This window comes from Podarcis raffonei, chromosome 16, assembly GCF_027172205.1.
Source record: "Podarcis raffonei isolate rPodRaf1 chromosome 16, rPodRaf1.pri, whole genome shotgun sequence".
In the NCBI taxonomy this organism is placed as follows: Eukaryota; Metazoa; Chordata; class Lepidosauria; order Squamata; family Lacertidae; genus Podarcis; species Podarcis raffonei.
In genome coordinates, this window is record NC_070617.1 from 23021584 (window position 1) to 23037214 (window position 15631).

The window sequence follows — 15631 nt, forward strand, 5'->3', positions numbered from 1 at the left end:
TATGAGCCCAAGTCTGGATGCAATCCATGGCTGCAAGTCACAGTTGAACAGATCCCCAAGTTACTCTTTGTGCCTCTACCTTAATGACATACAGGTATGTTATGACCACTCAGCATGATCAACTTCTAGCTCATTATGGAGTACAAAGCAAACCTGACCTGTAAGGACAGTGGCATTGTGTCAAAAAGTTTGGAATGTGGCTCCTCCATCGGACACCTGCTTAGCTCCCAGTTACATTTCAGGTACACTTGTCAAGAAACACACAAAAAGATATTAACAGGGCTAAATGATATAGGTTACAAAGCTGTGTGTGTGTGTGTGTGTGTGTGTGTGTGTGTGTATGCATCCCAACTAGTAAGTTCCGAAGGCCCTGTTTGGACCTTGAACAGTTTGGGGCTCGAGTGAAGGATGAAATTGATCTCCTGGGACGCAAGTGTGAGTTACTTAAGCAGTTCGATGCCTGGGGGCGGCGTGTGGATGAAATTATCACCTGCCCAGCCTGGAAGAGGATGAAGGAGATCTCGGCTGAGGAGGGGCTGATTGCTGAGGCTTATGAGAGGAGATACTCTAACTGGAGGTACAAATTTAGTTGACACTTTCAGACTCAGTTGGCCACACTTCAGGGCAGCGAACATGTCCATATACCTCCAGTGCCATTCAAAATGAAATGTCCCTACAGTGGGGATAGTGACACTTTCCTAGACGAAAGCACTCCCACGGTAGAACTCCCACAGCAATAATGATTGGCCACCGATTTGGATGGCTTTACAAGACAGCAAGGCCAATGCATGTAAGGCTACTATCAATGGCTAGTAGCTATGATGGCTATGTTCTGCCTCCACTGTTGAAGGCAGTATGCCTCTGAACTCCATTTGCTGGGAATTGGAAGTGGGAAGACTGTTGTTGTACTCATGTCCTGCTTGTGAGCTTCTCATTGAGGCATCTGGTTGGCCACTGTGAGAGCAGAGTGCTGAACCTGATAGGCCTTTAGCCAAGCTCTTCTTGTGTTCTTGTGTAGCTATAATCCAGCTGAGATCTCTCTATAGCAAATATATTTTTCCCTTGGCATTTCTAAATTCAGCAAGGCTTTGTTTCTCCTTCACAGCCGCGTTCATCAGATTGCAAAACTGTACCTTTTCGCACCTTCTTCTGGTGCTTTTTCAGCTCCTCTGGCCATGACTGATGGAGCAGCAAAAGTAATAGAGGTGAGATCACAAGTCAGTGCTCAGCAGGTAGATCACTATATTGCATTGCTCTGAATTAGACTAAGTTGGAGGTTCATTTCTGGAATGCTGCTACCAAAGTAAAACGCCCTCCCCATATGTTCCCCTTACCAAAAAACAAAACCCCTATCCACAGCACTATTATTTAGAAACTTTGGAGAGCTGCTAGACTAATACTGAGGTAGGCTAATGGTCTGAACTCTATATAAGACATATTCCTCAGTTCCCCAAGGCCTTCCCTAATAAGGCCAGATTGGGAGTTAGCAAAACTGGTGCATACGTGGCATCCTGGCTCTGCTTAGATCCAAAGTGATGCATATCAGCCAGCTCTGCTGAAAAGCCTTTTGGCCATTATCTCAGAGGCAGATCTTTGGCAGCACAACTGGTTCTACCACACTGGGCTCTGAGCCTACAGGGCACCATAGTGAGTTGTTGTGTAAGACCTCTGTGGGAAAGCTCCCTTGCCTGACTTTGCAGTTCACCCAGCCCTAGCCAGACTGTCATGGACTGGTTGGATGCAGAGGAGTGGTGGGAGGCACCAGCAAGGGAACCACCAGGCAGAGAAGGTTCAGAGCCAGGGCATTTGTGGTAGGACAATGATGCAGGGTCAGAGGAAAGTGTTGAAAGCTGAATAAGCAACAGGGTTTAGTGAGCAGGAAGAGGCTGTGGCGGAGGGCAGCCGAGCCTCAGAGGTGTCAGAGGAATGGGGCCAGGAGACAGAAATGAGGGAGGCTGCTGAAGAATTCAGGGAGTCTCCCCCTCCTGCTGAGACCAGCTCTCCTCCCACCTGGTCTCCCAAAGCATGCAGTGGAATAAAGAGGGAGGAGCAACAAATGACAGGACAAAGGAGCTTTGGGCTGCTGTGGAAGGAACCAGGAGAGGAAATCCTGTTTGTTTTTCTTTCTCCCGTCTGTTTCCTGCAACTCCCAACAGTCCTTGGGTATCCCCAAACCCCTCAAAGAAGTTTTTATCCACTTGACATCACGTGACCCTGCCAAATTCTGGACTTCTGGCCAGTGGATGACTGAACGCAGAGGGGGCTCTGATGTTGGTAAGTGTACCCCAAAGTGGGAAGTCTGACACAGAGTGCAATACAAAATGCCTTAAGAAATGAGTAGCGGTGCAGCTAGATAATGTTATACCATCAGCCTAATGGTCTGTTGAGGCATGGAGAGAGGTCATTTAGAGGGCCATGTGTATAACGTCTGTTGAGAAATGCACAAATAACATTTCTCCCACCACCCCAACACCTCTTCCATTCCATGGTTTTAACTGCTTCCACATTTCTAATGGAAAAGAAAAACGAACAAATGAAAGACAGTTTACCAACCTGGTAATAAAAGAAATATAATACTCTAAGCATGTGCAGTCTCACAGTTTAAAAATTCAGTTAACTCACAGCACCACCATGACTATATGAATAAAATAGGATAGTTTCTAATGCTTTCTCATGTGATTCTGTTAAAGTTGAACTCAGATCTATCTGCAGGCTTCTGGGGAAACACAGCCAGATGGGCAGGGTACACAGACTGGCAGCTTTTGTCCAGGGTTTGGGGCAGGGGTCTTTGCCAGCCCTACCTAGAAATGCTGGGGTTTGATCCTGGGAACTTCTGCATATAAAGCAGGTGCCATGACCTTTTCCCAAAGTTACTGAGGTGCCAGCTTCTTTTTTCGCTACACTGCTGAATGATAATGTTGCTTTTTCTTCAGCTTGAAGCCAGTGCTGGTTATTTGTGAAGATCAGCAGCAGCTAAGACTGGGTGTTCTTTTCTTGCAGCTCGTGGCACAGAGACAGTAGCCCTGGAACTCCCTGATGCAGCTACAGTCTCCATGGCTTGAAATGGTTTACTTCGGCCACCGATTCAGATATAACTTTGACACTGGCAAGGAGCATGACTGCTGATGGGCAAATACAGCAGGTCAGATTCCTTACTGGGGAAACTGAAGGACCAGCTCACAAGCAGTAATCAGTAATGTGGAAGTGGGGTGAGAAACAGGGTCCTTCACTGGCCATTTTGACAGGCGTTGGGGCCACTTACCTGCCACTCACCTGCCATCACATGATCCATTGGGCCTTGCTGTGTTAATCAGCTGATCAGCGCTTACAGCAAGACGCACTTTGGGCAGGAATCAGCTGCACTAACAAGCTCTGAGAACTCTGTAGCACAGCCAATCCCTGCAGGGCTTGTATCATCACCGAACAGCTGATCAGCACTGACAGCAAACCTTGTTTGCCAAGAAACTATCCAGCATAGTACACTTTAAGGATCCTGATTGTTCCCTTACAGCCATGTCTTTACCTGCCACATCCTCATTTCACATACAATGTCAGGTGAGGATCAGGTGGGCTTGGTTTGCAGAAAACAGCTTCACAGGCCAAAGAGAACCCTTGCCTCGCCTAATTTGGTTCACAGACTGGAGGTTTCCCATTGCTGCACTAATGTATTGCACAATGTATTCATTCTAGCTCCATTCTCCTTGTTACCAATCAGTGTTTCTCACCTTTGCATTCTCGGCCGCAGGGCTCCCAAGGTCTGTCTCCGTTCTACCTGAAGATGCGCGATGAGGAAGGGAAGCTGAATGGGATTGAGATACAACGGCTGAAAGACAAGCTGGGCACAAGGCAACTGCCCACCGCAGAGCTCCTCCTAAATGGAGCCAAGTCACTCAAGGTGAGCAAAAAGAAAAAGGTGTGGAGGAAAACTTCCTCCAAAGATCACTTTCTACTTCCCTGGTATGAGACAAATGAAAGCAAGGTGCTCTGGAGCAGGGCAGCTCTCTGTGGATTTTGCCCATGCATGGAGCTGCCATGCAGGTGCAGAAGCAGACATCTAACAGCAAAAGCAGCATGGATGAGAATTTCCGCCTCCTTAGGAAGACCAAGTTACTAGCAAAAAAGAAACAGCATCAAACTGTTGAACAATGCCTTCTGGAGTACTATGGTACTCAGAGGAAGACTAAGAGCAGGCCAATGCACTCTGTGGCCTCTACCTTACAATCTCCTCACAGATGGGGAACCTCAGACCTGGAGGGCAAATGCGGTGCTCCAGGTCTCTCTATCTGGGCTTTAAAACTCCTCAGGCCACACACCCTACTGGCCCCACTTTATACCCCAAGGGTTGTTTTTTTTCGGGCCAGGGTGGAATGTGTCCTTGAACTCCAATAATAGCCTTTGTCTGTCTGTCTGGAGAATAAAGAGGTGTGTGTGTTGAAAGTAGATTATTGTCCATGATCACTTTTGCCTTTGGTCCCATCCACCACTGGCATCCTTGTGTTATGCAGATCCTTACCAAAGAATTGCATCAATCGTTTGTTAGCATGTTTCAGGTTTGTTTTGCTTTCTGAGCTGCCTCCTCACCCCATTCCTTGTGTTTATACCCTATGAGCTGCTCTTCCCTTCCTAATGGCTAGATATGTATCTATGCAACTGTGCTGTGTGTACGTATTTCTTGACTGAAGAATTTGTGCAGAGTTCCCACTGCTCTGCTTAGGAGTTACCGGCAGGCGGAAAGGGTATTATAGGCTTTTATGCCCCAGGGAGAACATGAGAGAAAGCAAAGAGATTCCCTTTTTACTAAATTGCAATCCAGACCATGCTAATTAACCTTATTCTGGCTTTTTCTGCTTCATGCTTCCAGATCTCTGCAGAGGGCCGGGGTGTGGCTTCCATTGTAAACATGATGACCATCACTAGGATCCACAATGTCATTTATGCAGTTGCGTGCATGAGAAGGTAATTCATGTCCTCTTCCCTAAGACCTACTGGGCCCTTGGGCTTAATTATGGCTCTTTGAATCATGCTGCTGTCTGAATAAGCTTTAAAGTAAGATGAAGTTGGCTGTGAAAATACTGTTAAGAAACTCCTGGTTTCCAATTGTGGTAGTAAACTACAGTTCCCAGGATTCCTTTGGGAGAATCATGTACTTGCAGTATATGGTGCAGATGGTAACTTCCATGTGACTATCTCTCAAATAAAACCACTGCTTGTGAGCTACAATTAGCTACCTCAATCGGAAGTCTACACAGAGGAAGAATGAGGAACCTGAGACACTCCAGATATTGTTAGACTACAGCTCCCATCATTTCTGACCATTGGCCATGCTGGCTGGGGCTGGTGCAAGTTGTAGTCCAGCAACATCTGGAAGGCCACAGGTTAGTCACTCCTCTCAACAGCTGTGGCCACAGGTTAGTCACTCCTCTCAACAGCTGTGGCCTTTGCGACCTTGGGGCATGTCTTCTCACATGTGACCTTTGCATTTAATTAGCTAAAAATTGCCTTCCATCTTACCAGTGGGAGTGCAAAAAGAAGTGACCAGAGGTGGTGGCAGTGGCTCTCCAGGATTTCAGGGAGGGAACCTGGATATATCATGCACTGAACCAGGATTTCCGGCAGCCCTACCTGGATATGTCTGGCATCAGACTTGGGACCTAATGCATGCTAGGCAAATGCTCTACCATTAAGCTAAAATCCTTAAGACATAGAAAGCTGCCTTAAACTGAGTAAGACATCGTTTTCCATCTAGTTCATTACTGTCTACATTATCTGGCACTGGCTTTCCAGTGTTTCAGGCAGGGAACACTTCCAGCCCTACCTGTCTATTCCAGGGATTGATCTTGGGACTTTCTGTATGCCAAGCAGGTGTTCTGCCACTCAGCTACCGCCCTTGCCTAATATGAAATCCCTGTTTCTGCTTGTTTCTGATACTTGTTGTAAGAACATTGTGTGCTCCTCCACCCTGCCCCAATGATCCCACGTTGTCTTGCTCCTGCAGGTGCAAGCTCGAGGAGCATTCCTGCTGATGATGGAGATAGGGAAATTGCTTGGACTGGAAGAAACCAAGAAGGACACTGAACAAGACCAGCACATGCTTAGGCTGCTGACGTCTGTTGCCAAACTTTACACTGGGAAACAAGTAGTGTTTCAAGGCCTAGAATTTGGTTTCATGGTTTAGTTACATATTGGGCTCTGAAGCAAAAAGGGAGGATTCACAGAGCAGCCAGATGCTAATTGTGGGGGAGAAGAGGAAAGGAAAGGAAAGATCAAAACTTGGTAATTGTTTAATGGCCAAGTGGTTGTGAAATAGTAACACCCTGCCAGGGTAAGCGTATTCAAGAAATTGAACTATTATAAACATATTGGAAAGATAGCTACTCAGATGTTTTCCTGGATGGGCTTCTGCCCTAGGGTGGTCCCTTAGCCTTGATCCTCTTTTCAACAAGCCTTTCCCATCCCCAGATTCTAGAGAGTGCAAAGTGGGATAGTGCAAATGTGCTGCATTTAACCTCCCCACACCCCAGTCTGCTGACAGGACTGTAATGCGCTTTAGGTGTATATGAAGTTGGCAGAGATGGGCGGAGACCAGGGGCAGATCTCTGGGTGTTCAAGGTTAATGGGAATGTGCACATACCACATGTCTTTGTTGCAGGCTGTTGCGGTTACCTCAGAAGGGCTGGAGTGTTTTGGAGGGCAGGGCTACATGGAAGATACAGGCCTGGCAGGAATTTTGCGGGATGCCCAGGTATTAAGCCACACACCCACACCCTGCAAAAAAGGCATTTTAGCTTCTCCTTCTTTTAGCAGCCTATATCCTATAGCAGTGCTGTTGAGGTAGAGCAGGGGACAAAAACTGACTTCAGAATCTTGGTGGTGGCTACATTATTTGGAGTCTCCAGGGGCTTAGACATTGCTTGTCACAGTGGTCTAAGTTCACAATAGAATTAGTTATTTTCACTCTTCTTTCAGGTAAAAGTTCTGCAGGTCAAAAATGTACTCTCTGCATCTGTTTCTCCAGGATTAAGAATGCACCAACTGTTGATAGAGAATGTCTTAGAAAGAGCAGCTTCAAAATGTGTCCCTACAGCTTGTAACTGGATTTACGCGCCAAATACCAGGGACTTCAATTTAACGGCAGGTGTTAATCATGAGTTAGATACAATCCCTTAGTGCCAATGTTATTTCTTCAAAGATGAATATTTATAGTAAGCCGATAGAAGTCTCCTGAGATGCCCCAACCCTCTGTCTGCTGTAACAAATGAACACAGCTGGCAGATTGTGAAGGATGGACCAGTTCTCAGCTACAAAGAGCACTATCAAGGAATAGTTATGCAAACACAAACAGGCTATATTTGGGAGGGGCATTCAAAAATATTAGTTGGAGGGCAGTGCCCACCCTGCCCTAGATCAAGCAACACCCCCAAAATGTTTGTTTACAAATTAGATATAGGCCAGGTTAAGATCAGACCACACAATACACTGCAGACACATGAAATGAAGTCCTGACAATCCCTTCTCTATTGCAAAGCACATCCGGGAGCCACTGCATTTCATCAGAGAAGGGCTGGGGGCACGTGTCACCATTCCACTCTCACTTGTTAACAGCGGTCTTCTGTTCTTCTTTGGTGGCCGGGGGCGAGTGTGCACTGGGCGGGGGCTGGACATGCAGGGCCCAGAGAACCCACCATGCCAGGTTTCCCTCACCGCCAACACTGCTAAGTGCACGTACATGGGGCATGGGGGTTTCACGGAGCCTGTGTGCTAGTTCATCCCTGGCCACCAGAATCAAGCGGGGCTACGCCCCTGCCCACCCATGCAGGGAGAAGCCTGGCTGACCGACATGGCCCTTGGCTGGCAAATCCCCATCCCACCCTGACGCTGGCCAGGCAGACATTCGGCAAGGGGGCTGGGGACACAGCGGTCAAGCCAGGCCAGGCTCCAGGGCTGAGAAACCCCAGCAGCAGGCAGGTGGGACAGGACTCCCTGTGTGGTTCACACCCCCTAAAAATCATGCGCCTGCTGCTCCCCCCCCCCCATGCTATTCCCCTGCTTGTTAATATAGTTTGGATGGGAACATCACAGATGGTAGAAAGCAGCTGTCGGGAAAGAGCTGAGCATCCTCTGCTACCCATTTTCCAACTCAAAACCGTGCTGACCAGTGTATTTTGTGACCAGAAAGGGCAATTTGTTTTTCAGCTTTCTACGTTTATTTTCTTCAGGCTTTGCCAACTTGGTGCCCTGCAGTTGTTCTGGACTACAATTCTTAGCAGTCCCAGCCAGCACAGCCATAGAATGCTGGAGCTGGTGGGAGTTGTAGTCCAAAACATTTGGCAGAGATTGAGATATTGCAGAGATTTCAGGAGCGATATTTCATCTGGAGTGACATGCAGTTCTTACTCTTCTATCCATTACTAGTCTAACATCTCAACTTTCCCTCAACGTCTTAGATTTTGGCTTCCTTCCCTTGTCATTTTGTTTGCTGTCCCACTTTTCTCTGACTCCCTGACAGGTGCTAACTATCTGGGAAGGAACAACCAATATCCTCTCTCTGGATGTTCTGCGCTCCCTAGTCAAGAGCCAAGGAAAAGTGCTGGATGCATTTTTCTCTACTGCCCAGGTGAGCATTCCTCAACAAGGACACATTACTGTTAATGTCACTGCTACAAATGTAATCCTAAACTATACAGTGGTACCTCAGGTTAAGTACTTAATTCGTTCTGGAGGTCTGTACTTAACCTGAAACTGTTCTTAACCTGAAGCACCACTTTAGCTAATGGGGCCTCCTGCTGCCGCTGCGCCACCAGAGCACGATTTCTGTTCTCATCCTGAAGCAAAGTTCTTAACCTGAAGCACTATTTCTGGGTTAGCGGAGTCTGTAACCTGAAGCGACACTTTATTGTTAATGCCACTGCTACAAATGTAATCCTAAACTATACCTACCTTCCAACCTGGTGCCTTCCTAATGGTTTTGACTGCAATTCCCAACAGCCATGGCCAACAGAGTTGTGCTGGCAGGGAGTGATTGTATGTGTCTGTGTGTGGTTTTGCTAAACTTATATTCTATCCTTCCTCCCAAAGGAGCCCAGTAAACAAGCAAGCAATAAAACAATCAAACATTTTAAAAACCATTCCAGTACAGATGCAGACTGGGAAATATATCGGCTTAAAAGGCTTGTTGAAAGAGGAAGGTCTTCAGCAGGTACCAAAAAGGCAACAGAAGTGGCACATAATGTTTAAAGGGAGCAGATTCCAAAGGGCAGGTTCCAGAACCCTAAAGACCTGATTCTTACAATGTGTAGAATGAACCTCCTGCTAAGATGGCATCTGCAGAAGGCCCTCACCTCCAGAGCATAATCATTGACTGGGTATATAGGGGGTGAGATGAACGTTCAGGTACCGTGGTCCCAAGGTCTAGAGGGTTTTATACAACAAAGCCAACACATTGAACATAGCCTAGTTTGTGGCTGAATCCATCTGGAGGGCACCATGCTGGGGAAGGCTGCATTAAAACACTCTTAAGATTGCAGAAGGTGGAAAGGAGTGCATAAGCCACATCCATGCTTGTGCCCTCAGCTGTGATGAAGAGATTGCAGCAGTTTGTCTGTGCTAGAGTGGTTTTCAAAGAGACAAAGCTCAAATATCATGAATATAAAGACGAATGGTTGTTTTCTGGAGTTTGTGAATAGACATGTGTGTAATAGGGGCCAAAGTAGTTAAGAAATCACTGTACTTTTTAACCATCAGGTTGGCTGGGGCTAACAGGAGTTATAGTCCGAAAGGCAGGGGGCAACAGGTTGAGGAGAAGGCCACTATTAAGAGGTGACAAAAACATGTAGCATAGATGGCTTGATTCTTAGCCATGCTGTCAAATGGAAGGTTATACCAGTTGCACTTATACACTGCAGCCGACACACTAAAATGTCATGAAACACAGTTTGGAAAGCTCCGACTCAAGGTTTAACGTATTTGATCCCGGCTGTATTTTTGTATTTCATTCCATCTAACATCATGTGTGTTTATTCTATGACATGGGAGGGGGACATGACCCTCCAGATGTGATTGGGAAGCTGCAACATGGGATTTGGAGTCTCCATCAGCTAGCTGGCATGGGCACTATTCAGGAATGATAGGTGTAGTCTAAAAATAGCGGGAGGTCTACAGACTCCCCCCCTCCCCATTGCACTATGTGATAACGCTTATGCATGTGATAAAGCGGACTCAAGTTCTTAAAAGTTTATGTCATACTGACAACTGTAAATCCTTTAAGGTACCCCAAGCTTCTTTCTTGTTCAGATCAACATACTTGTCCGGAAAAAAATGTAAACTTTGGTTCAGATTTGCTAACAGCTGAAAAGATGGTTTAGATTGGACAGCAGTACTGGCTGTTTCGAGAAACACTGATTACCATATGATTGATTTCCTTGCAGGCCAGGTTGAAGGTGGCGCTTAGCGTCTCTGAACTGGAACTTTTTGTGCAAATAGTTCAAAATGCTCTCCACAAACTCAAACAGTTCACTCAGAAAATAAGCTTAAAGGGGGAAGCCGGGATGCAGCTGTCTGCAAGAGATTTTGCCTATGCTCTGGCACGGATCTATGGAGGTAATGAAAAATGCTGTTAAATAATCACTTTGCCAGCTTACTACAGAATGATGTAGAATTCAGTGCAGTAGCACTGAATTCAGAGGGTAGCACCAAATCAGTGGACATCAAATAGATTTAAGTTACCAGCACAGAACTGAATTTATTGGAAAGCCAGCACATCAAGCTGGAATAGTTTATTTTCATTGAGGCAATTGTTTCTAAGAACGTGTCTCGGAATTCTTCAGAAGATGATGGATGCACAATCCCCTGTCTGTGTGAACTGCTGTCGTTTTAAGCAAGCAGGCTGCCAGTGATCAGTGTAGTTTCAGAGAAACCAATGGCCAGGTCACCTTTCCTTGTTGCTCCCAATCACTGCCATTATCTGTTCCACCACCTGTGACTACCTGATCTATTGACTACTTCCTCAGGCATAAACCCATCTGAAAACGTTATCTTCATTACCTTCTAGTTTAAATCCCATTTTTCAGTTTTTGCCTCTGGAATTAAATTTGGCAAAGACAAAACACCCGGCAGGGGTGGGAAAGAGATGGCCCTAGATCTTTGGACTGCTGTTACTTTAGTGGCATTAGGTGTATACGGGGGTGGGGGGATAGTCACAGACTAGTCTGTATGCCACAAAGGCCCACCATGGGCCAGAATGACTCACGTATGACTGGCAGATCTCTGGCACAGGCATGGGGAACTTTTTTCAGTTAGAGGGTTGCATACCATTCAGGGAAATCTTTCAGGGACCACAGACCTGTGATGAGTAAGGCCAAAACCCAAAGTGGTGGAGAAATAAATGTAAATTTTACCTTTTACAATAGAGTAGCTTCTATGCACCCCTGTCCTCCAGCAAGCAGCATTATTGGAGCTCAAGGGAATACTCCAGCCAGCCTAAACAGGCAAATAGGATATGACAGAAGGATGGTGAGGGGTGGGTCTAGGGAGACTCTTAAGGGCCAGGTTAAGTGGTGCTTGAGGGCCATATTTGACCCCTGAACCTGAGGTTTCCCCTCCCTGCTGTAGCAGAATAATGTTACTTAGACGATAGCTCAGTAATGTTAACCACCTATATTTGCTTTACATAGGAGTTCTCCTGCTGGAATATGCTGCCAGGCCGAATGCATCAGCCACAGACATCTATACTGCTCAGAGGTATTAAATACGCTTAGTCCATCCTCCAAAGCAATTTCTATGATGGCACAGGCATATTCATATTATTAACTCCTTAAGTAAGGGGGGCAGTCCTGGAATGCTGAAAGTCATTGCAGCTGTCAAGGCTGAAGAGAAACAGTTTAGATTGGACAACCTCTCATACGGCTCTAGAGAGCCAGGCTGTATGCATGTAGGGAAGCGAGAGAGGGACATAATGAGAGGACAGAGCTGTGTGATATTGGTGGGAAGCGGTCAACTCTCACATAAGCATTTCAGAGTGGTCAGTCAAATCTATCCAGTAGGCTGCCCTGTACTATTTGGTTTTCTAAAGGGACCACACGTGCCTTGTGATAATTAGGCTCCAGAACAAAAGTGGCACAGGAGATGGTCTCAAATCTCTTCACTAAATATAAATATTAAATGTTGATGCTTATGGCGAAGAGATAGTATTTAGTTTCCCACATACATCAGGGCAGTTTCTTGCAAACCTTTAGCCAGGCGGGAAATCTATGGCCCGCCATAAGTTGTTGAACTAGAACTCCCATCAGCCTTGATGATTGGCCATGCTGACTGAGGCTGATGGGAGATGTAGCTCAGCAACACCTGGAGGGCCAAGGGTTCACCACCTCTGCTTAATGCAGTTGGAGAATCATTGATGGGTTTAAAGTTTAAAACCAGATTTCCAGTTTAAATCAGTTGTACACAAAGGGCTTTCTGCAACTCTTACAGATGGTGTCACCAAGACATGTGCCCTGTAGACAGTGAAGACAAAGCTGGGTCTTATAGCACTGGAGCAGCTTCTCTGGATACTTCCTTGGTTTATGACAAACACCCAGTTCTGAAAGGAAGACTGTAAGAAGGAATGCAGAAGAGATGCCATGCACTATCCTGGAATAAAGGAGTTAGTGGGGAGAGAGACAGTTCTGATACAATAAAAAAGGTATTGCTTATTCTGAAGTAAGCTGGCAAAGACTGCAGTAAATAAAAGTAGAAATTTGAGAAACAAACAGCCTTTGTCACAAAACACTGCATTCAACTGTGTGCATTCAACTCTTTTCAGTTATTCATTTTTAACAGCCATGAGGATATGGAAAGGCGTGTATGAGCCCAGGTCTGGATGCAATCCATGGCTGCAAGTCACAGTTTAACAGATCCCCAAGTTACTCTTTGTGCCTCTACCTTAATGACATACAGGTATTGTGATGGTTCTAGGGGTTGCTCATGCATAAGCTGGTGCAAACATCCGGCTGTATTGCCTGAGTGAACCTTTTCTGTCCGGACAGCCACTCTCCCGTGGCTGTCTCAATCGCTGGCAGAATCCGTCAGTGGGCGTTTCTTAAACTTCTTCCAGCAAAGAAGCTCTTTGACGCCTAGTCTCCTCCTACTCTCTCTGCGCGAAAGCCTTCTGCGCAAGGAGGGCATAGGCAGCGGAGGACCTCTACTCTCCCCGCTGGTCCCCGGCAAGGAGTCATGGAACCGCCTCGCCACTTCCCCCATCTGCCCCCCTCCTCCACTGGTGCTACGCTGATTCTCTTCCCCAGAAGATGGGCTGCCTCTCCCAATCCCGGGACGCTCTCTGGAATCCCTCTGGATTTTGCTCTCTCCCTCCGGCACTGATGGCAGTTTCCTGACAGGTATGTTATGACCACTCAGCATAATCAACTTCTAGCTCATTATGGAATACAAAGCAAACCTGACCTGTAAGGACAGTGGCATTGTGTCAAATAGTTTGGAATGTGGCTCCTCCATCGGACACCTGCTTAGCTCCCAGTTACCGTATTTTTCGCTCTATAACACGCACTCGACCATAACACGCACGTAGTTTTTAAGAGGAGGAAAATCCGTAGGTATGCCACCCGTAGGCATTCCCTCCATAACACGCACAGACATTTCCCCTTACTTTTTAGGAGGAAAAAAGTGAGTGTTATGGTGCAAAAAATACGGTACATTTCATGTACACTTGTCAAGAAACACACACAAAAATATTAACAGGGCTAAATGACATAGGTTACAAAGCAGTGTGTTTGTGTATGCATCCCAACTAGTAAGTTCTGAAGGCTCTGTCTTTGCCCATATAACTGCTGCAAACCAAAGAGACCCCATTTAAACCCTAGGAACCTTTCCAATTTGCAAGCACTTAGGCTGCAACCCCAAAAGCTGTAGGTGGTTTCAGAAGAAAATCCATGGAATTAATTAGATGGAAAGCCAATTTATCCAGCCAGATGGGTGTTAGCTGCTCCTAATGAACCACAAAGGAATCCAAGGAGTGGCAGCTCCAAGTAGCCTCAGCACACAGACCAGACTACAGACCAAATGTTCATATCAAGTCTCACCCACTTGCAAAATGGTTTACACATATAAAAACCTGCTATAAGAACACGTGCAGAAACACAGTGCATGGCCTCCACTGAGAAACATCATTTCTTATTGTAGAAAATAATCTGGTTTGGGTTTTTTGTTGGTGGTGGTGATGGTGGTTGGGGGTTTTTTTTGGTGGTGGTGGGGAGATATGAGGCACATGCCTCTGATTTTAATATAAAATAAAGAGAGCCACAGAAATCAGACTGGGAAACACAATTTAACTATTGAGGAAATGGACATGGCACACACTGTCTCAAGATGGATCAAATCTCAAAATCGGCTCCTACTTGTTCTTTGGAAGCCTTCTCAGCTAAGAAGTCTTGATACAGCTAGAAGATGAAGCAATAGAATGGGACATTTCCAACATTGTCCAAAGCTCCTGTTCTAACAGACTTCAGCGCAAAGCAGAGGACCTCTGTCTATGAGGTGATTTAAACCTTTGCTCAAAGCAGAAAATGCAGTGTAAAAGGATGAGCACGGGCCAGGTGCTAAACTGGCAGAGTGAGCCCAGGAATATTTTTCTAAAAGAAAGGGGGGGGCATGGAGCCTATTGGTGCTGCTGCTTGACTGGAAACAAAACAAGTTAGTGAGAAAGTTTGAGACAAGCAAACACACTAAAAAAGGCTGGGGTGCTTCATTGGTAAGGGAGGCCTTGTTGGCAGAGCTATACCCAACTGCCACCTGGCTGGTGCTGACCCATGACAGGGCCTTCTCAGTGGTGGTTCCCCAGTTGCAGAATTGCCCTCTTGGGTGAGATGCACCTGTCTTCCTCATTACTGACTTTAACTTTCCCCTGAAACACATTCCTGGTTACCCAAGGCATTTGATGGATAAAAGATGCTGGCCATGGTAATCTTGAAATTAGGCTTTAGTGACAGCTTTTAAATGTTTTGCATTTAATTATTTTATATGTGTTTTTTAAAAATTTATTTTAAATTGCATTGCTTTAATGTTTTGATGTTTGCAACTTTGGGCATTTTGGGGAGGAATTGCCAATATATAATTATATTATAAAGAATTGTATAGTGCTCCAGGTTTGAGCCCCAGGTTGGGCAAAAAGATTCCTGCATTGCAGGGGGTTGGGCTAGATTACCATTGGGATCCTTTCCAACTCTACAATTCTACCATTCTATGATTGGGGGACCATACAGCTGCTGGCACCGACATCATTCAGTTCCTGACAGAAGTTAAATGAATGCTGTTCAAGAAAGATATTACACAAGCAAAATTTTTATGTTCACAGCAAGAACCTCTGGCCACTCGTGATAAAACACTCAGCCATGTCAGAAGTTCAGGTCTTGATAAATTCCTAAGGCAGGGGAGAGATGATGCTCTTCCCCACACTCCCTAAATTTTGTATCAAATCTGCATGCACACTTCATAGCGGCGCTTAATTTGTGTCAAACACTCAACCCCTTCAACACCATGGCTTAAACATGGGCAGTTGCCCACTTAGCCGTGAACTGTGACAGGGTCTTCTTGGTGGCGGCTCCCCATTAATGGAATAATAATAATAATAATTTTTATTTATACC

General features: G+C 45.9%; 1 pseudogene; it reads left to right on the plus strand.

The window, feature by feature from the left end:
• Positions 1-135: 135 nt before the first annotated feature.
• On the plus strand, positions 136-12743 carry LOC128404286 (acyl-CoA dehydrogenase family member 11-like; annotated as a pseudogene).
• The last annotated feature ends 2888 nt before the right edge of the window (positions 12744-15631 follow it).